General features: G+C 38.9%; 1 protein-coding gene across 6 annotated transcripts in view; it reads right to left on the bottom strand.

Moving 5' to 3' along the window:
* The window catches only part of PHACTR1 (phosphatase and actin regulator 1), a 551321-nt gene that overhangs the window by 484405 nt on the left and 44264 nt on the right, over positions 1-22652 (bottom strand). The gene's annotated exons all lie outside the window — the stretch shown is intronic.

Raw genomic sequence — 22652 nt, 5'->3', positions numbered from 1 at the left:
CCGAAGGCAGACGCTTAACGACTGAGCCACCCAGGCGCCCCTAAAGTTTGATATTTTTAAGCATTATGCGAGAAGTAAATATTCTGGCAAAGCAAAATATCCATGTGGTTGAAAAAAATTTTTTTTAAATGCCACGTTGATGCCTGAAGGAAATAGTCACAGCTCAGATATTATGAGATCTGTGAAATCTGAGGTTTAATATTAGAATCGAGACATGACTTGAACTGACAGCCTTCATTCTGGTTCTGCTCTACGTGGTTCTTAAGACTAGTTTGAAATGTGGTGTTTTTTTCCGAGTATCTAATTTAAAACAAGGTAATAGAATCAATATCATTGCAAATCCTATCCCTCTAAGAAGGTGACAAATTGTGTAAGTCTGCAAAATACACTAGTGAATCAGGTGAGGCTAGATGGTACAAATTCTAGTAACTGGACATTAGTTGGAAAAATAGAACCATTTGTCACAGCGCTCCGAAAATACTGAGCTGATACAAAACACACATATCCCCCTGCAGATGTGAGGGTCAACTCCCGGAAATGGAACTTGATTTGGTGCACACTGTTGAGAAATCTTGGCCTGAAATGGAATTTGGCTGAGATAACTCGTCTTTTTATTTGGAGATACCAACATCTTTTCATATCTGCCCCCAATTTCACTTCAGGAAAATGCACACAGAAACCACAGAAATCACGGCACACTAATAATTGCTTTCAAACCTCTATTAAAGAGAGGCTTCTGCTATGTATTCCATCACCTGGCCAGATTGTTTTATTCTTTTCATTATTCTGAAGGGCATATTTTCTTATTTAAAGGTCTCCTTCTTATCACATCTATATTGTGTCTTTATATAAGTGTCTGGAAATCCTACTGGATTTGGTACAAGTTTAAATTAAAAATGGGAGTTGAAAATAGAGTCCATTTCCTATGATTTGTAATCAGTTCTAACACTTTTCTGAGCTCAAACGACACATCCTAGTACAAACAGAAACTTTAAATGTGGACTCTCATGTTTTAGGGGGCATGCTCTCCCCAGTCTAGGCCAACACATACCTTTCAATTAGGAGCGATGGTAAGGGGATGTTTTTGCTCAATGAGTTGTTGCCCGGAAAGAGTTGATTTCATTTTTAAGTCTCATTAGTATATTTGCTTGGTATTTGAGAATGGTGAGACTCACTCCAAGTCCCATTTACCCCACCAAAAAAAGTCAAAACACCACAGAAGGGGAACATATGGTCTGAGCACTGGTGGTAGAGAAAATGTTACTTAACAGATGAATGTAGGAGAAAGGCCGGTGTGCAGAGAAAGGCAGGCACAAAATATCTTGTCACACTTTAAAATAAGTCTAAATAAAAGAAAACCTCCAGAGCAAGAGAGTAAGTGTCTACTGAGTCACAATATTTTTAAAAGACTCATTATTATTAGTTAACATCACAAAATCTGCTTTCTCCCCTTATGAAATGTGTATATTCACATATTTCTAAAAGCATTAAGAAGTGACATTTTAAATTTCTGTGCACACCACTAATGTTGTTGGAATAATTTTGTGACCAAAATCAGTATGCGAATCTTCATGCCCCGAATTAGCATCAGGACTGTGCCCAGAGCTATAGGAAACACAGTTGCTTCTTCAGGGAGCTTGTAACCTAACTAGGGAAATCAGATTAGCCACACCTCTGTGCATAACAGAAAAACAAAACAACACCTCTTCGGACGCCTGTCCCATGCTAGCTAGCTAGGGTACTGTTCTCACCTTTCTTTCCCAGTGAATGCCCTTGAATGAAGGCCACTGGCTACTGTATTTCCCTAGAAAACCCTTTCTCCTCTGGCTTGCTCTTGTTTACCTCCCTGTCCTTCTGTTCCTCCTCACCTACTAGTGCTGACTCCTATTCTCTGCACCCTTTAAAATGGATGTCCATTGGGAGTCTGTTCCCAATCCTCTTCTGTCTCTCACTGTGGTTTCCCTGGCATAGGACTTCCTAATGTTCTGGCAGCTCATGGAAAATATAGAAAAGAATGGTGATGGCTATTCAGGGTCTTTTGTGGGAATGTGAATTGGTGCAGCCATTGTGGAAAACGGTATGGATGTTTCTCAAGAAATTAAAAATAGAAATAGCATATGATCTAGTAATTCCTCATTTGGGTATTTACCCAAAGAAAATGAAAATGCTCATTTGAAAAGATATCTGCACCCCTGTGTGAACTGCAGCATTATTTACAAGAGCCAAGATATGGAAGCAGCCTGAGTCCATTGATAGATGCATCAATAAAGAAGATGTGGTGCATATCTACACAATGGAATATCACCCAGCTATAAAAAAAAAAAAAGAAGGATGAAATCTCGCCATTTATGACAATATGGATAGACCTAGAGGGTATTATGCTAAGTGAAATAAGTCAGAGAAAGAGAAATAGCCTATGATTTCACTCATATGTGGAACCTAAAAAAACAAAACAAATGAATAAACAACAAAAAAAAACCAGAATCAGACCTATAAATACAGAGAAAAACTGATGGGTGCCAGAGGGGAGGAGGATGGAGGGTTGGGCAAAATGGGTGAAAGGGTGAAGGAGATACAGACTTCAAGTTATGGAATGAGTGAGTCATGGGAATAAAAGGCACAGGATAGGGAACACAGTCAGTGATACCGTGATAGCGGTGTATGGTGACAGAGGTGAGCTACACTTGTGGTGAGCATAGAATGACCTACAGAGAAGTTGAATCACTATGTTGTATACCTGAAAGTAAAGTCACATCATATGTCAACTATACTCAAAAAAAAAAAAAAAAATGGAAAGAAAAGGCTGGTGATGAGATGTTAGCTAAAGTTATTATGATGATCATTTTGTAGTAAGTGCACACATCAAATCACTACATTGTACACCTAAAACAATGTAGAAGGTATCTATACTTGGGCACAACATAATCACTGATGATACCCTGAACAAGAATCTCTGACCTAGGAGGTCTTACCTACTTATGATTTTAGTAAATATGAGTACATCTCCCTAGCTCCTGACCCATGTATTTGCTTCTGGATGGATCCTCCCTTGGGAGGCTGCTCAGGCACCCCAAACCCACCTGTCTATGGATAAGCTCATTAACCTGTCCTGAGAATATGTGCCCCATCCTCTGTTCCCTGAACTGGTCAATAGAACTTAGTTAGCCAAGGAAGAAACTTAGGTCCTCATCCCTTTCCTCCTAACCCTTCAGAGTCCATGGTTACTAGGTCCTGGCTATTTTACTTTTTAACATATCTTGATTCTAAATCAATTTTCCATCCTTGCTATTACTGCCCCAGCTCAGGCCTCTCTTAGGTCTTGCCAAATGCTTCAGAGAAACTAAGCACCTCCCTGCCTCCAGTATGGGCTTTCTCCAATCCATCTTCCTCATTGTTGCTGAGTATCATGTGCAGCCTGCTCTGTCCAGTCCCCCCCGCCATCTCCTCTGCAGGTCCCTGCTCACACATGCTCTCCAGTTTTCCTCCTCTTTGAGAGGTTGCATGCCATCTGACCTTCATATCTTCAACACACCCCTTCCCCTTCCTTCCTGGGGGATGCCTCTCATTCCGAAGCCCTACTCCAGCACCACCTCCACTGTGAGCCTCCACCGTAAGCTCCCACCATGAGCCCCCACCGGATCCTGAGGCTGTGCTGGGGGGACCCCTATTTTCTGCTGGTAGAGCACTTCTGCTATATCACAGTTACCTTCCATGGCTTTCTTCTCTCTGTCTTCCCTCCCCAATGGCAGAGACGTCCATAGTCAGTTCGGTGCATTACAGATCATATATGCATATTTCTTAAGGAATACAACCCTTATGAGCCAGAGTAGCCTAAATGAAAGACTGTTTCCTCTGATTAGAATGTCCTTCAATTCCTGAAACCCTTTCCCCATGGTTTCCTCCATGGGAAAAATCTGACTCATCCTCTGAGGATCTGCCCAAGTGCCCTCCTCAGTCAAGATTCCCTGACTCTCCCAGGCAGGGCTGGTCATTGTCTATGTCCAGGGATGCTTTGACTGTGCCTTGACTATGACCCTGCCACCACTTTGCCTTGGAACCACCTGTGTACCATCCTTCTACCCAAACCAACTCAGGCTTTCAGGACTACGGGCTTGCTTACCTAGGGTCTGGGGGCAGGGGATACTAAGCAGAGGTATGATGTAAAATAGCTGTTAATATCTGGAACCCTGGTTCCACTATCGCCCTTTTGGGTTAATTGTGAAACCATGTTTAAGAGTCCCCACAGTGGGAGGATGCACCAAGAAGGCTTTCCAAATGAAAGGGCAAGAGGATCTAAGTCTTCACTGACTCATACCCTGCTTCCCACGTCTTGTGGCATTTCAGATTGCATAATCATCTCAAGCAGTTAGAGTTGTAAGTGACTAAACACTGGTATATCACATCATTTACCTGCCTGCTGAGTTAAATACTTAACCCCAAAAATCAAGTTACCTAAAAGAGGCTTGAATCCTGAATCTGCTTAGTCACAGCCTGAATGATGGCTTGGGGACAGGTTGCTTCAACCAAGACTTAACCGGGGGGTGAAAGAGGTTTTCTTCTGCAGATCTGTGCAGAGGAGGAGCAAAAGCAAGAGGAGGGACTCACAGAAGGGACCACACAGCTGAGCCAGCTGGCTCTGCTCACCCTGTGGATGTGGCTCTTCTCCCAACAGGGGCTGAGTCTCTTAAGCTTATGAGCATCCTGGGCTGACCCGGCCAGCGGTGCTCACTAATAATACCAGCGAACATTTGCTAAGCTCTTACTATGTATCAGAAACTCTTCTAAGAACTTTGTATGGATTGCTTTATCTAATCCCCACAACTGTACAATAGATGCTATTATTATCCCTAATAAGAATACTAGAATACTAAGAAGAAAGACATAGAGCGGTTCGGCAACTAACCCAAGGTCTCATACTTAATGAGGCCTGGAGGTGAGATGTAACCCCATGGGCAGGATCCCATGGCCCCTGGTCTAACCCACAGACCCCAACCCAAACCAAGATTGGAACTCATTCTTTTCTCAAAAAGAGAAAGTAAATGAAAAGAAAATTTCTGGCCCTCTATACTAATTCATCCTACCAAGACCTTAAGGAGGTAAAATCCATTCTTTTCTCAGGATCTTTTGCCTAATGGGGGTTTGATGGAGTAATTGTTCTTCCCAGGATCTGTTCCCTAAAAAAGGTTTGATAGCATTCTAAGTAACTGTTCCTACAGAAAGAGATGCTGTTGTACCGAGTCACATCAAACTTGTCAAAATCAGGTAATTCCACTTCCCAACTGACAAATCTACTGTCCCAATGCACCAGGTGTCACTCTCTACATCAAAGGAAAATGCCAAGCCCAATTATGTGATAATATTTAGGCCACATACAATAACATTTTCTGCTTGATTCATGTTATTCAGCTAGGATGTTAAAGTAATTGAAACAGGATTTATTAATGCATTTGAAGTTTGTCTTATCATTTTTCCTAGATTCTCCATCCTTAGGCTATTTTCTCAATTAATGACCTCTCATTCTGAATCCCTTTACACGTTTTCTATATGTCAGAATGCCCAGAAATGACCTGGAAATCTTTAAAACACACCAAGAGAGAAGATATTCTCATTTATTACCCTAAACTGCCCTCATGCATAAATGCAAAGTTCTAATTTGGTTTCTTAGTGAATGCACATGCACTCCTTTATGATTGTCATTGAGCCACATTTTAAAAGGAAAGAAGAGCATAGACAAGGTTGTTCAAATTCCCTCCAGCAAGTCATGTGCCCCCCTGGGACCCTGATTTCATCTACCACTGCATTTACTGTAAGTTAACAACTACTCAGAAAACAACAAAAAAACCTTTCTCTTCACTGCTTGAAAAACACATGTGACTTGCAGAAACTGAAATATAATTTTAAAAGACTCTCTTTGTAATGTAATGACTTTTTTCACTCTGATGTAGGTTAGCAATTGTTCTAAGGACAGATAGGCCAGGAGAATTCTAAATGGAGGTTGACTTCTTGCTTCAAGATGCATCTTTCCAGTTGGCAAGGCTGGTATGGGGTTATTGCAATTGACTCACCATCTATTTGATTGAGGCTGGATTACAAATAGAGTTAATGTATTATAGTAGCAATAGTTGGGAAATTGGGAAATGCTGCATTATATGTTGGAACGCTGGCCAACCCTGATCTTATTATTGAATGGACTGCAGAAAGAAATCCACTTTCATCTTCCTAAGTGTCCAAAATACAATGTAAGATGATAAAACATTTTCTATGAAAAATTGTTAAGTTGTATCACACATTTTTATGTCTATTCTAAAGATGAAAGCATATTTTCAACAGACATGCTTATATCTTGCACCTTAGCCATATTGATTTTGCCATATTAAAATACCAGTAAAGCAATAACTAAGTAATTTTATCTATCAACACGTTCCTAGATCCTTTGAAGTAAATAAACATGAGAATGTTAAGTTGTCAAATTAAATTGGTCAAGTGAAACCACTCTGATACTTTTCCTTTGATATTTTTAGCATCTAATAAGACATGCCTAAACCACTTATGTATATTTAGATGGTGCTCAGAGTATGTCTATTAAATATCAGGCTCAACTCTGTGAACTGAGCTGTGATGTGCCAGCTCTCAAAAAAATGTTCTGATTTATAATGGTGTTTGCTGATTTTCATGTGTAAATACTCACTCTATGGCTGATTTCAAGCCACTGATATAATATCACTGACCGTGGAGTTGGGTAGAGATGTGCTTTGTTGGCTCATAAGAACCTCTATGTACTTGTGGCCAGGACGCCCTGGAACTGAGCTGCTTTTGAATGTCTAGATTCTGAAGACTTTCTTTTTCCCTTTCTTTTTTCTCTTCTTGGGGACCATGGGGTTCTCTCAGACACAATTTCCTCATTTGTAAGATGGGTTAACTGGAACAGGTAATCTCTGAGCTTTCTCTAACCTCAGTTCTTTAAATATTTTAATAATTTTCCCACCCTGAATTTTAAGGCAGAACTGAGTATTACATTAGAATTAAAAAAAGTTCCATTGAGTCCAAGTTTATACTCTAAGGACTTAGAGGTGTAGGATGGTGTCCAACACAGAGGCATGTTATTTCTAGTTCAGTGTGGTTTATTTTATAAAATTTAGCTATAGTTTTCAGAGATATATTAAACAGCAGACTCCCATGATCTTTTCACAATGATGTCAGCTCCTACAGTTCAGCTCAAAAAGCAAAACAAACAAACAAACAAAAAAACTTGCCAGGTCAATGAGGAGAAACAGATTACGATTGGTCGTACCTGCTTCATTTCTACTTCGGCATTTTCAAAATGGGCAAAATCAAGGGTATCCCTAGTTGCAATCTCTAGAAGTAACAGCTAATCTCCTTTGCCAAAACTGCACTTTCAAACTTCCTTCGTGTCTAGGGAATCACTTGGGATGAAACCATGAACTGAGTATTGATGAAGAAAAGTTAATGGTTTCTTTGCTAGTGTTATTGCAACTATAATGAACTAAGAATGAAAACCAACATAACCCTTTCTTTCCATGTTTTTTAGGACCCAGACTCAAAATCTAGAGAATATCATATCTCTGGACTCTCCCAGAGAGGGGACTGAATAGGCCTCACAGCAATACTGAGAGGCCTGCCTAGCTTGTAGACCACTCTGAGAGGTTAAACGTCTCCTTGCTCTAAAGCTCCTGCTTATGGAAATTGTCAGAAAGAAACAAGGACCAGATGTATGAAGATGTCTACAGATGTTACTAAAAAGTGAAGAAAAGGAACTCTCATTCATTGCTGGTGGGAATGGAAAATGGTATGGCCACTTTTGAAAACAGTTTGGCGATTTCTTACAAAACACAACATACTCTTACCATATGATCCAACAATTGTGCTCCTTGGTATTTATCCAAAAGAGTTGAAAACTTATGTCCACACAAAAACCTGCACATGGATGTTTATAGCAGCTTTATTCATAATTGCCAAAACTTGGAAGCAATCAAGATGTCCTTCAGTAGGAGGTGAATGGATAAATAAACTGTGATCCATCCAGACAATGAAATGCTATTCAGTGATAAAAAGAAATGAACCATCAGGCCATGAAAAGACATGGAAAAATCTTACATGCATACCACCTTAAATGCATATGAAAGAAACCAATATGAAAGGTTACAAACAGTACAATTTCAATTTTATGACATTCTGGGAAAGGCAAAACAATAAGGACAGTAAAAAGGTCAGTGGATGCCAGGGATGGGGGATAGGAAGAGAGATGAATAAGCAGATCACAGAGGATTTTTAGGGCAGTGAAAATACTCTGTGTGATACTATAATGATGGATCCATGCCAGTATACATTTGACTAACCCACAGAAAGTACACCACCAAGAGTGAAACCTAAGGTCCACTATGGACTTTAGGTGATAGTGACATGTCAGTGTAGGTTCATCAATTGTGACAAATGTCCCACACTTGTGGGGGATGTGATCGTGGGAGAGGATCTCCATGTGTGGGAGCAGGGAGTAGAGGGAAAGTCTCTGTACTTTCCTTTCCATTTTGCTATTAACCTAAAACTGATCTTAAAAAATAAAGTCCTTTCATCAACATGTGTAGACCATCAATTTACTCAATGTTGTATGCCAATTACATCTCAATAAAAACATAAAAATGAAAAAAAAATGAAGTCCTTTAAAAAAAAAACTGAAGAAATCCAACAAGTTTGGTATAAAAATGGACTGAGAGCAACGTGGCCATTGCCATGATAACATTTCTTTTCATTGCAAGCACTTTTTGAGCACCTCTATGGGCCACGCTCTATGCTAGACACTGAGGATTCAGGGGTGAATAAGGCAGACATGGTCCCTTCCCTCAAAAAGCTTGGAGTCTGATGGATGTTGATATTCCTACTGATGGATTTACTTGTTGAAGAAACTGTTAAATCCACGTCAAGCATGTAGCAGGCCTTTGGTGAGTATTTGTTATATGGATATTTAATGAAATAAATCACAATAAACAAGTCATCCGTTCTTTTCTGAAAATTTTGTCCAGATTTTATAAGGGGACTTTGGCTAATCTAATAATTGTCACTGTGATACAATATTGAGATTTTTATGTTACTAAACTAAACTGAACATGCTTCTTGGTTGAATGGTTTGAAAGGTGTTTATTGTGCACCTACTATGCCAGGTACTTTATATTCCCCCTTAAAGTCATTCTCACGACCCTGGGAAATGAATATGCCCATTTTATAGGTAAGCAATCAGACATTCATAAAGATAATAAACTCGCCCAACAGAGTCAGAATTCATACTCAGGTCTGTCTGACATATCTGTGCTTCTCCCTTTATATGCAATACTTTAAGAACAGTCCAAGAGTCACACGACAACTTTACCTAACCAAAGCTCCCATGTGAATCAATAATCTCCAAACATTTTTCTCCTTCTATGTATGATCTTATATTACAAGTCAGTGGGCCCTCTTGACAATTTATCCCTAGGAAGACTAGAGCTCTACCTTTTACTTGCCACCCTGCCTCCCTGATCTGCTTCCAACAGTACAGCCTCTAGACCTTCACCACAGTAAGGCATTTGGTCCTTACACTAGGCAGAGCTGGGAATGTAATGGGAGAAATTAGGTGGACTTAAGACTTGAAACTATTCTCCGCCTCAGGGGAGGAAAATCAGTGAACCTCAGCAACAGATTTATGGAAACTGAGGATTTATGGAAAAAATTATATTTTTATGAACCCACACAAATAACACAATTCTTTTTCTTTAGGGTCACCGAAGAGCAATCACGAGAGAGATGAAACCAGTTATAATTTAGAAAAGACACTAAAACGCACTCAAGATTCATTGTGGTTATTGGACCATATTTGAGGTTTGTAGAGATTGACAGAGAATAAAGTCCTCTGAGAACCAGCAACTGGAAAGAAAATTACATCCACTTTAATATACACCAGTGTTGCTGAGTCTATGTGCCCAGTTGCAGTGAATGCATCCAATATTTGAATCAATGTACAAATAGCCATAAGATGCTTCTCATTTTCTTCCAGATCTGAATGATGAATCTTGGCTGTAGGAAAGCTTTAATTAGATTAACATCCATTTCTTTACTTGGTTCCTTTCTATGCCTTTTTATTATAACTTATGTGATTTCCTTCCAAAACCAGTATCACCATTTCAGTTCTGTGTAGAACAACAAATTTAATATGAATACCTCCTGGTCTGAGCCATGTTATAAGATTAAAAGGAAACACATCTTTCACAATTGGACTTTTTTTTGTCTCAATAATATATTTTATCAATTATTAATGATGTCTTATTAATTACTACTCTTCTATTTCTCTCTGCCACTTGCCACCAAAGATCTTAGTTATCCAAGTACTATGGTGATGAGATTTAAATTAAATAGTGCTAACACTTTTGAATGAAACATACCCAATTTTGTGTAAATAAGTCAGTGAGAGGGGCCCCTGGGTGGCTCAGTCAGTTAAGCGACAGACTCTTGGTTTTGGCACATGTCATGATCTCAGGGGTCTTGGGATCCAAGCCCAGGTCTCCATATGGGCTCTGTGCTCAGCGGAGAGTCTGCTTAAAGATTCTATCCCTCTGCCCCTCCCCTCACTTGCGCATGTGCTCTCTTTCTTTTTCAAACAAATAATCTTAAAAAAAAAGTCAACGAGACATTGAAAATATATTTTAAAAAAGAAAATGTATTCATATTTGTGTACAAAGGACCTGCTGATAGCTTTTCTCTGGACAAATCATCTATAATAAATGAAGCTGACAACATGGCAATAAAAGAACTGAAGTAATGCCTGATTGAGTGACTATACCAGTCTTTTCTGTGTTGGCTAAATTCAGTCATTGTTTCCTTTCCACCTCAGTATTTCCACTTCAGTGTTCTTAATAAGTGGAACCAGGGAGGAGATAGAATGCAGATCCTGGTAGCTGTGACTCTCCTGAATTGTTCCTATAATTGGGTTTATGAAAGGACTGTAGATGATATATTTCTTTATGAGGTAACTTCACAGCAGAAATTGTTCATACAGATCATATTAATATGAGCTGTAACAGAGAGACCAATGAAGTGAGTTTAAGGCTAATTTGAGCTTACTTTGGGTTGACCTGGTATTATTTTTATGGATGGTTCTAGCTGGTCTTCGACTTAACACACACGTCCACATATGTGGTGGCTATTCCATCAGACAAGATGACATGGTTTGACTCAGATCTTGGGGGACATGAAAAATACAGGCAAATTTTTTTTTATTTCTAGAAATACCAATGTTCTTAAGATACCAGAAAGAATATTACCTGTACTCTAGGTGCAAACATATGAATAGACTTTGAAAGCCAAAGCAGAATTTTCAAATCAACTAAACAGCAAACCAAGGGCGCACTGACTCTGCTGTCTGGTTGCTTCAGAAAGTGGGGAGGATTTTTGTGGCAAGGAGTCAGTGGTACACAGAGTGTAAGAAACACCTTTGGTTAAAACATCAGAAACCTCACTAACGATTTACGTCTGCACATTTAAAATGAACTCCTTACATGAGAAGATAAAGGAAAACGCTCAGGTCTTTTACAACTTGAAAAAAGACTTTGTCATTTTGAAGTTTTGCAAAATTATAGTAATGTATCAAGCCTCTAATTTGCTTAAAGCCTATTCAGCAAATATCTTTTTATGTCAAAATGCAGTAAAATACACTTGTGAAAATTATGTGGTATCATAGATTATATATAATGGGGAATCTGTGATTAACCACAATTTGGTGTGGTCTGCATTGCCCATCATAGCTCCAGACCCAGACATCCGCTGAAACTTTTTGCTTTTATATGAATGAAATCCCTCTCAATGGTGAAACAAAGACAAAAAGTACAAATAAAAATAAGAACCCATCCACTCCTAATTTTGTTTTTGCCTGTTCTATTTCAGTGGAACACACTGAAAATGGAGAAATTGTTTCTAGAACTAAGAAGTTGCCTTACATGTGAGGTGGCTCCGAGTCCCTTGCCAAAACTGCTGGAAGAAGTCACTTTTCTTACTGAAATAGTTGCTTCCTAGCTGATAATAGCCAGCGTCATGACCAGATACAGCAAAGATGTGGCTGGAAAGCAGCATAGTGGGAGATCTGGAGGGAACGCAGGGCAGCTGGCCTCACAGCTGTGCGGACCGTATAATTCTATGGTTTGAGTGGGAGGTAATGAACAGCCCTAGACTTTGAGGCTCTTCCTCTCAGAAATGAAGATCTGGCCTTGAAAGCTTTGGGTGTGTTGTTTAAGGTCAAAACAAATAATCAGGGCATTCAGTAGGGGGAAGGAGTAGAGCATGAAGAAAATGGGAGGGGAGGTTGGGAAAGAAGAGTGCACTTGGTTATTTGGCTGAGTGCCTGCCTATGGCCAAGTTGGACTGATGCCCCACATGGCCGGTGGTTCTAGAGTGCAGTACAGTTACTTTTAGTTTCAAAAAGACAAACGCTTGTAAAAATTCAAGCACTTTGTGTCTTATGGATTGATAACAATATCCTATGGCAGCCACACGTCATTCCATGATGAGAGTTGAGAGTGGAGGCGCAAAGGTCACCTACATTTATAAATCAGTAGATGCTATATTCAGTCTTTCTGAGCTACTAGGCTGTGTTGAATTTTTGGCTATGGCAAAGGCAACATTTTAGGCAGAATTAGTCTGGTTTTCACACTTTCATTCCCATGTCTTATTTGTGCCAGAGCTAGACATCTAAAGCTGTCCCATTCACCCAGACCACATCTGTTTCTTGCCTTTGTATAGTACTTGGCTCTTGGTAAAGCATTTTCACGTTTGGTCCTTAAAGTAACAACAAAAATTAGGCAGAGAGTGTTATCCCCATGTTACAGGTTTCAAAGATTCAGAGATGATTCAGCCCTTCAGCAGCAGACTCAGATTTTGGTATCAGCAAGTCTCCAAACCTGTCACAGAACACTTGTGCCCATGATTCAGGAAAGAGAAGATGCTCCTCCTAGTTCTCAAAAGCTAAGATTCTGAGATTTTTTGCCGTTCACCTGGCCTACATGGATGAGTTCTCAAACTGAAAAGTTGTGTTCTCTCTCTTTTCTCCCTCCCTCTTTGCCTTCCTCTTTTCTTCTCCCAATATCCCTTTCTCTGCTCTTTTTTTTTTTTCCCTTCCCACAAAACACCTCCTCCATGTTCAGTGGATCACTGGAAAGCCTAGTAGTTATTGTAATAGCATAGCCATTTCCAAGTGGCCATTTACAAAAGATATTTCAAAGTTGATCCATTCAACTTCAGTCAGAGTATAGACTATGAAATGTGAATTACCTTAACTTTAAGAGTCTGAGGGTGACTTCCTTTCTCATTTTGGACCTGTCATATTCACTCAGTACTCCAGACAAGAAGCACTGAATAGAGGTAAAATTTAGCTAAGAAAATTTGTTCCTTATATGGAAGTTCCTGAATTTGTAGCTCATTTGGTCTTATAAGATGTGGTAACTAGAAGAACATCTTCCTTTTTTCTTTTTCTTTTCATTCTTTCCATTCTTTTCTGTTTTGTAGTATCTTGGAAGAATTGAACAAGGACGATACAAAACACAGAAACCTAATGAAGCTTGCTCTCCACTTTGTGTAATGAATATTCACTATATGCCAGGCATTATTCTAAGCTTTTCACATTTAGTAAAATTATCTTCTCGTCAAAAAACAAAACAAAACAAAACAAAACCCAAAAAACCCTCCAAGATGGTCCCCATTATTAATTCCATTTTAGAGGTGAGAAAATGAAGACAAGAGAGGTTAAATGTCTTGCCCAAGGTCAGATGGCTAGTAAGTGACAAAGTGGGGATTTGAACCAAATAAGTCCAGTTTCAAGAGTATATCCGCATAACCACTAGACTACCTTGAAAAAGAAAGGAGTCTGCTCACTTCTCCTCTTTGCACTCTGCAGGGCTGCGTTGTGATTTCCGTGGCTCCTAGGCATTTTTGCCTTTAAAAGCCCCTTTCACCACCACAAAAAAAAAAAAAGTAAAAACTATATTTTATTACTTATTATGTTGGTATAAAGACAAATATAAACTAGTCTGGGTTATATTCATTTTTTCTCTTGATTTTACAAGAAATTAAAACATTTCTGTGGGCCTTGAAAAGTATTGTGAGCCTGGGCTCTGTGCCTACTCTACCCAAAAGCTAAGTTGGCCCTGACTCTGGGGTTTTTCTCTCTCACCTTGATTCATGTCCAGTTAAGAAAATGAATTTACCACATTCTTTGGGGGATTTCCTTGCAAATACTGTTTCTGAGTTCAGAAATAGCACCTGATAAACTACCATTGAAGTAGTGTTTTTTTAGACTGTAGGTTGTAAAATCATTTAGATGGGTTGTAACTAACATTTTTATAACTAGCTTATGTTAGAATGGAAAGATATGGGAAGGGATGGGACAGGATAACATAGAAAACATCAGAGTATATTTGCACCTATTAAGGTATTTTGAGAAATATTTTATTCCAGTTATAAATATGCATGTGTGTAAGTGAGGTGTATAAAGTGCATTTCTTTTTTTTTCCTTTCTTCTTCTTTTTTTTTTTTTAGAGAGAGAGCTCAAGCGGGAAGGGGCACAGGGAGAAGATGAGAGAGAATCTCAAGCAGGCTCCACACCCAGCACAGAGCCTGACGTGGGGCTCGACATCACGACCCCAAGATCACGACCTGAGCCGAAACCAAGAGTTGGCTGCTTAACCTACTGTGCCACCTAGGCACCCCTAAAGTGCATTTCTTAGTGAGTCCTAGCCAAATATTTTTTAAAATACTGAGCTAGGATGCATTTTTAGTTCTATCTCTTTTTGTTTCCCTTAGCCATGTTCAACTTAAAATGTGACCTATGGCAAAGCTGACATAAGCTTGCTCTCTTATAAGAAATCATGGCCATTAAGAATATGGGTTTGGAGGGGCGCCTGGGTGGCTCAGTCGTTAAGCGTCTGCCTTCGGCTCAGGTCATGATCCCAGGGTCCTGGGATCGAGCCCCGCATCGGGCTCCCTGCTCGGCGGGAAGCCTGCTTCTCCCTTTCCCACTCCTCCTGCTTGTGTTCCCTCTCTATGTCTCTCGCTATCAAATAAAATCTTTAAAAAAAAAAAAAAAGAATATGGGTTTGGAGTCATATAAAAGATGATCCAAATTGCAATTCTTCACCTTATTCCCCTAATCATCTATATCACCACTGCTAAGTTATTTAACCTCTTTGTCACTTAGTTTCTAAGTGGATAAAGTAAGGATTGTAATAATCATGCCAATCTCCTAGGGTCATTATTAGATATAAATGAGCAAATGCTAATAAAGCCCTTGGCACAGTAGATGTTAGTGAACACTCTGTGTATGCAGACAACTTATATATTCATTTCCGAGCCAGACCTCATTTTTAGCCTCAGGTTCGTCTAACTGCCCATCTGATACCTCCACTGGGATGTCTAGTAGGCGTCTCACATTTGACCTGTCTGCATTTGAACTTCTGACCACTCCCCCATGCTCTGAAATGGCCCTTTTATCCTGCAGTTGCTCAGGCCAAACCTTTGAGGGACTTCTTGGTCTCTCCTTCTCTGAATCCATCATGAAAGCTTGTCGGCTATCCCTTGAAATACATACAGAATCTGACCACGTCTCACTGTTGCTGCTGGACCTCGTTGTGAGCCACCACTATTTCTCTGGGTTGCTGTAATAGCATCCAAACCAGCTTACCTGCTTCCTCATTGTCTCACCATCGTCTGCTCATACAACAGCAGCCCCGGCGATCCTTTTTAAAATCTCCGATCGTGTTACTCTTATGCTTAAATCCCTGCACCGTCCCATATTTCTCAAAGAGGAGAGTCAAAGCCTGGCAGTGGCCCACCAGATCCTGTGTAATCTGGTCCTTGTTCCCTCACGAATTTCCTCTCCAGCCACCCTGGGCTCCTTGCCAGGTCTTGAACATACCAGGACCACTGAAGATACAGAGCCTTTCCATTTGCATTCCCTAAGCTCTCTCTTGCCCTGTCCTCTACCCATACTGGCTTTGCTCATTCTCTCACCTACTTTGGAGAACTTCATTCTCGTTCCCCCTTCTCAATGTCACCTATCCTGCAACCCACCCCTTTCTTTGCCTCCAGGTGCCTTATACTCTTAGCTTGCTTTATTTGTTTTTGCCCTAACACTTAACTTATAAAATACCATACAATGTATGTAAATATTATATTGTTTATTGTCCATAACCCACTTTTAGAAGTTAAAGTTTATGAGGGTTAGATGTTGTTTGTTTTGATCACTAATGTTTCCCAAGTGTCTAAAAACAAGGTCTAATACATATTTAACTTCTCAATATTTGTTGAATGAAGAAATATTATTATATTATTATTTCTTCTTAACCTTCTTCACTTCCCCCACAAAGCACGGGGCCCAAATGGAATAGGGATAAATTCAAGCATAATGAAGCTCTTTCTATACTCTTGTTTACACCATGATTGAGTATTAAACCAACTTGCTATCATATGTTTTGTAGAGATCCAGAAATAATGGGCTCTCTATGTCTAAAATGGCAAACAATCATATTAATAAAGTTCAGTATAGTTTCAAAACCAAGACATACTTTGAATCTTCATGACCATAATTACAGCCCAAGTGTTTACTATTCAAAGATTCTGCTCCTGAATTGTTAGTTTAGGCTACACAGATGTGGTGGAAAAGATCAATAGGAAAGCTACAGACTTTTACACAACACTTGCCTTCATAAATGTTAAATAACTAGTAGTGTTATTTGTCCTATTGTCCTTCGATAACCTGTGTAGAAAGTCATGCCAATCCATCATCATTCAATAAGGCCATAAAATTGATTTTGTCTCTTATTTAACTATCTTACATTATATAAAAGACTTATAAATTAAAGCAATTAAGATGTCAACATGGCCCACTTTTTTTCCTCCTGAAATCACATCCACTTTATCACCTACCGAAGTAGGTGGGGACAGAGATGAAACAAAGGGGAAAAAATGCTAGAATTCTTGTATCATACAATGAGGAACATATTATCTCTATTAATAGTTCTTTCAGGGCCTCTTTTGTTTACATGACATAATACACTGGGTATAGTACATGTCCCCTTTTTCACCTTATCAAGTCAAGGAGAAAAATAGCTCTACAAACTATCTTCTGTTTCCACTTGTGTCTTAATACCTGCTTGTACAATAAATAATCACGAATTGAAGTTGAATTCATCAAGGAGTAACTCCATGTGTAATATTAAAATATTTTTGCTTGGTATTAAAATATATGCATGGAATATATTGTTTTGCAGCTATTCTAACCAAAAATTTATTTGCTCCTATTACCATATATGCCTGGGAAGAAAAAGAAAAAAAATTCTTTGTAATCCATGACCAAGTATTACAGTTAGTGTCTAGAAGTTAGGGTTATGCTATCTGAATTCCAAAGGGGTATATTTACCTTCCCTGGTAATTTAAAAGGATAAGGGGAAAATATAGATCTTATATACCCCATTTATTTTAATTATAAAAGAGGAGAGGCTAAGAAACTTAAAATGCCAATTGGGAGACTGGGTTAATATTTAGTTTTCTCACTTTCCGTTTATTGCTATGATTTCTCCAATACCTTATTCAATCATAAAACAAATATTTACAAAGCATCAACCGTGTTAAAGACTCTAATCCCTGAATATTCAAACTTAAAACATTTTAATTAAGATGATGCTTGTAAATGTGCCTTCTAGCACATTATTAATAAGAATTAATATTGATTGTTAATATTTATCAATTCTTTCAATTAAACATATTTTCACAACTTAGCTGTAATCAAATATTTTAATTATTGCTATAATTATGCTATTCTACTATATGTTCTATACCATAAATAAGATGGCATATAAAAATCAGTGGTACAGCTAGAGTTAGAAGTACCAGTTATTCATAGGAAATTTTTAGGTTGGATGAGACTTTAGAGGTCTTAAAATCTAAATCCCTCATCTTAGGGCTGAATGAATCAAGCCTAGAAAAATTAAATGACTTGCCCATGCTCTTAGAAGCAGAGATGCATTAAAATCAAGTTTTTCTGACTCTTGATTCATACTTTTCATATAAAACACACCTCCATGGTCTACCATAAAATCAAAATATATATACCCTTATAGACAAATTAAACAAGTAACTTATCATTTGGTGATAAGATAATAGTAAATATAATACTTAGATGTTAAAAAAAATTAATAATGCCTAGACCAAAGATCCCAAGAAAATTTACCATGTGACACAGATTTTGTACTTGAGTTGTCTCATAAACATATGGATTGCTGTTGAAACGATGACATGGTAAGCAACCACGTTAAATATTAATAGCAAAGGGCTTCCCATTTTCTCATATTGTTAATTATTTACTTTTCTTAACCTTGTTTATATTATTTATATTGCCTGGAGTGGTTTCATCAGTACCATCTGAATGCATTATATAATGAGATTACCAGATTGGTTAGCTTTAACAACAGACCCTCAGAGAGTCCCATAATAGAGGCTTCTAGTCAACTACATGGCCATCCATTTGGATTGTGGCTACTGAATGTGAAAAGCAGTATTTTCTCTCCTTTTTCTTTCTTTCTTTTTTCTTTCTTTCTTTCTTTCTTTCTTTCTTTCTTTCTTTCTTTCTTTCTTTCTTCTTTCTTTTTTTCTTTTAGAAGCAATACTTTCAAGGAGATTTTGGGCCCACCAAATAAAAGCCAGACCCATATGATCTGCCTTCAATTTGAAATCAGTAAAAAAATATATTATGAGGGAGACATTGGCATTCTTCAGTGAAAGAGTGAAGGAAGATGCTTATCAAGACCTTCAGATTGGTGAAACAATCTTGGGTGAGTATGAAAATATTCACAATTTTGCCTAGGGACAGTTCTCTTTGCTAAGTGATAATGGCACATTCTGGGCTGTCACTTCTCAGTATCATAGGTTTTCATAATTTAGCTAAGAGATAAAGTTTTCCTCCTCAAGAAAGGCAGGAAAGAGATCTCCTGAGACCCAGTTTATAACTTAATCTGGCTGACCCAGACATTCTTACAGGTAGCCAGAACAAGCCAATTTTGACTGCCATTATCCTCTGTGCCTAAAAGAATGGAGAAGACCAGTTGAAGTCAGAAACAGCTATTCTTGGGTGACATCGAAACTAAAACAGATCTTGACCTCCCAAGGAGGATAGGTATTCTGAGGTTGACCATGCTATTAACTTAAAATCTACTCCATGCAAAAGCAATTCTGAAATGTCAACAAAGGTTAAACTTCCTTATGATTAGAGAAGTACTTACTGTTTTCAGTCGTGGCTCAATATTGGTTTTGGGTTTTAAACAATCCTAAATCATCAGGGTAACTAGCCTTCCTTCTTTTGCCATCCTCTAAGAAATTTTTGATGTGCTTAAATCTCCTATTTACCATAATACCTCCATTCACCTCAGTGTGTAATTGCAGAGAACTTTTCAGTTTCAGCAACTTCTATGTATCAAATACTCTTCTATGTGCTCTCAGTATAAAGATAAATAAAACACACTAGCTTATAGGAAAACATCCACCAGATGAGCAGCAACTCTTCATTGCATTTACTTCAATGCAGTGAATGAATGACCTCATAAGGCAGGGTAAGTTCTCACAAGCTAAATGTCAGTGATGTTCATTACTAAGTGAGAACACAATTAGAAACACTTGCTACTAATAGTGTGAACATATTCTTCTGTTACACGATGTCCTTATAACACATTTTAATTTCTCAGGAAAAAAAAACCTGTTCCAATGTTTTAAATGAGGTCTGATGTGTCTGGGTAAGTTTCAGCAAATACCTTGGCTTAATTTTCTCCAACATTTATACTATCTTCAGTAAACAATCATTATCAATATTAGCATAATATGCTAAGTGCTGAAGAGAAGTTAAAAACCTACAAAAGGGGCTCTTTTAGAAAAAATGGAAGTCATGGTTCAGAAAATTTCTGTTCTATACTCAGTTTAGGCTGAAACTTGCAATTTGCATCTTCATAAAGTGATTTAAGACCCACATTTTGGTGCTATTCTTTGACTGACTTGGGACTGTAGGTGAAGGAGGATATCCTTCACTCAAGCTGTGGAGTTATTTCTGAAATGATATTAAGTGCCCTCAGGGACAAGATGTAGTTGAAAGGATGCGTAAGTATTTAATTAGTATTCAAAATGCCCAGTTCACTTTATTTGGCAACTATATAGATTAGTTTAAGGGAGTTGGTACCCAAAATGATTTTGTGATATCCAAATAAAATGAATATATATATATTTATTCCATGAAGCATCACTAAACCTCTAAAATATTAAACATGGACTTATATATAATGAGTGGGTGTGAGAAAGCAAATATTAAACATAAATAGCTTAAACCAATAAAGAATTTCCCTGGAAAGAATAAACAGTAAGTGACTATTTGAGGGTAGAAGAGGAGTGGGAATAAAGGGCAGATTAAAGCTTCCTTACTTAATTGTTTATAAATTATTGTTAAGAGACAAACAAAATTCTCTCTATGCCCAAATTATGTAATTTATCCAAAGTGTGCAGGCTCCTCTGTTCAGTAATGCTGATAACGACACTAATAGCTTAATTACAACTTGCTGCTCAAGGAGATAAACAAGGCTGTTTGCTTTTTAAACCAGGGGTTACAATTACTTTTAAACGCGGGGGAAAGGCACATCTGCGAGTAGATCTTACTATGTCAGGAAAGCAACCAGAAACCAGCTGGAAAATAAACAAAGCGCCAAGAGTGAGCAGCCTGCACAAAATTAGAGCAGAACTGCCTGATTTGAGCAGTGGAGTAGTAGGCGTGAGGCGTAGTAAACAGGCGGTAAATGTAGGTGGGCAGGGATAGAAAAGTTTTCGGTGGCTAGATCTTCTGTGTTTTCCCTGGGATTCCATCATTTGGAGGGACTGGGCACCCCTCCCCCACTTACAGTCATGTCTTTGTCACACAGTCTTTCGCTTCAGCACCACAGAGAGAGGACAGCTCCCCTAACCGCAGAACACAGCCCACTGCAGTCGCCCTCCCTTCTTTCCAACATCCTCCGGATGGCATTTCTCTTTCTTGCCGGTGTCTTTCTTGATTTTGCTTTTAGGGGGATTCTAAGGGACATATAGAAGGGACTTGGAGCTTGTTGGGCTTGTTTATTTCCAGATTAAAGGCAGACAAGTCTTGTCTGAAAAGTCCAATCTTTTAATTGGCCTCCAGAGTAATTCAACCAGAATAAAAGATTGCAAGTCACTGGATTTAATCTGGTGGCAAAATGGCTCAACCCAACTCAGGAGTGGCTGAAACTTGAAGCTCCCTTTTAGTGTTTTATGTTATTGTTTTGTTGTAAAAGTAAAACAAGGTAAACAACCTTTATTAACTGCCACTCTAGCCCTTTTTCTCCTGTGCTAAGCCAAAGACATTAAGGAATATACCAGAGTGTGGTAGCAAAGGGGTCAGTGGTACAATTTCTAATATCACTTAGTGAGAAAACAATCTCAGTCATAAAAGAAACTCTTCTCAGTCCTTTTGAAGACTCCTCACAACCACATCCTGAATCTGGAACATACAAGTGAAGGATTAAGAGTTCCATAATGAGACCATAGGCTACTACAGCATGCCACAAAAATGGCCAAAGCTTCCCCCAATAAAGACCTCATTTCCCTAGCCTTAAATCCAGAGGAAAACATTTTAGGAGTGACAAGGAACATATGATCAAAACCCCAAATCACCAAGACAGGAAAATAACACTCCAAGGACCTTGGCCACTTTGGTACTTTCAATTGCCATTCTTCCAGTTGTGAAGATATGGGTACGTGGCCACCACATCTTGTTTCTCTACTCAAAGTTTTCTCTTTTGTCCAAACTTCTCAATAGTGTATACAATACTTATCATTTGAAGGTCCTCTTTGCTCCAACACATGCACACACATACTTTGATTCTTTTCCATTTCCAGGGATTTAGTTTTCTAAAGAAAAAGGTATTAACTGGTTTCAAACCTATTTTGAGGGAGGGTCTTCAGAAAAATGCCCTCACTCTTTTTGCACTGGAATTGCTAGAATACTAAGGGACTCTAGAAAGGAAGAAACACAAGCTGGGGAGCTTAGGAGGCATTCAGAAAAGGCAGCACTATGAAGTTAGTGGTGAACAACTTCCTCCCAGTGATAGTGACCATCTACTAGTAACAGAGGGTGAGCTTGGCCTGTGAATCTGGAGCAGCTGCAGCAGAGGGGACAGCAGACATTGGGTGCCTCTTATCAGGTACCCTGAGAGGTCTCAACTGAAGCAGTTTGATTTTCTGAATCCCTCAGTCCTTTCTATTGCCCCTTCTTCCTTCCCTCCATCCCTTCTTCCCTCCCTCTCTATCCGCCTCCCTCCCACCTCCCTCCTTCCTTTACCTCAGTTGTCCTTTTCACTTAATTCCATCTGGGCCAATTTGGGCACCAGTACCAGTGACAGAATCAAATCACCTAACATGTATCCTATGGACCGTGTTATTATTATCATCTTCCCTAGGGTTGCTCTCCAACTGCTTGGTGAAAGCATAAGGTCCTGTTCCTAGCTGTCAAACCCCACTCTCTCCCCAGCCCACACCCGCAGCAGTGGTATCAACCCAGCAAAATCACCCGTCTGAAT

The sequence above is a fragment of the Halichoerus grypus genome, chromosome 9 (genome assembly GCF_964656455.1).
Source record: "Halichoerus grypus chromosome 9, mHalGry1.hap1.1, whole genome shotgun sequence".
Classification (NCBI taxonomy): Eukaryota; Metazoa; Chordata; class Mammalia; order Carnivora; family Phocidae; genus Halichoerus; species Halichoerus grypus.
The sequence above is the reverse complement of the archived record's forward strand: the minus strand, read 5'-3'. Positions and strand labels throughout refer to the sequence as shown.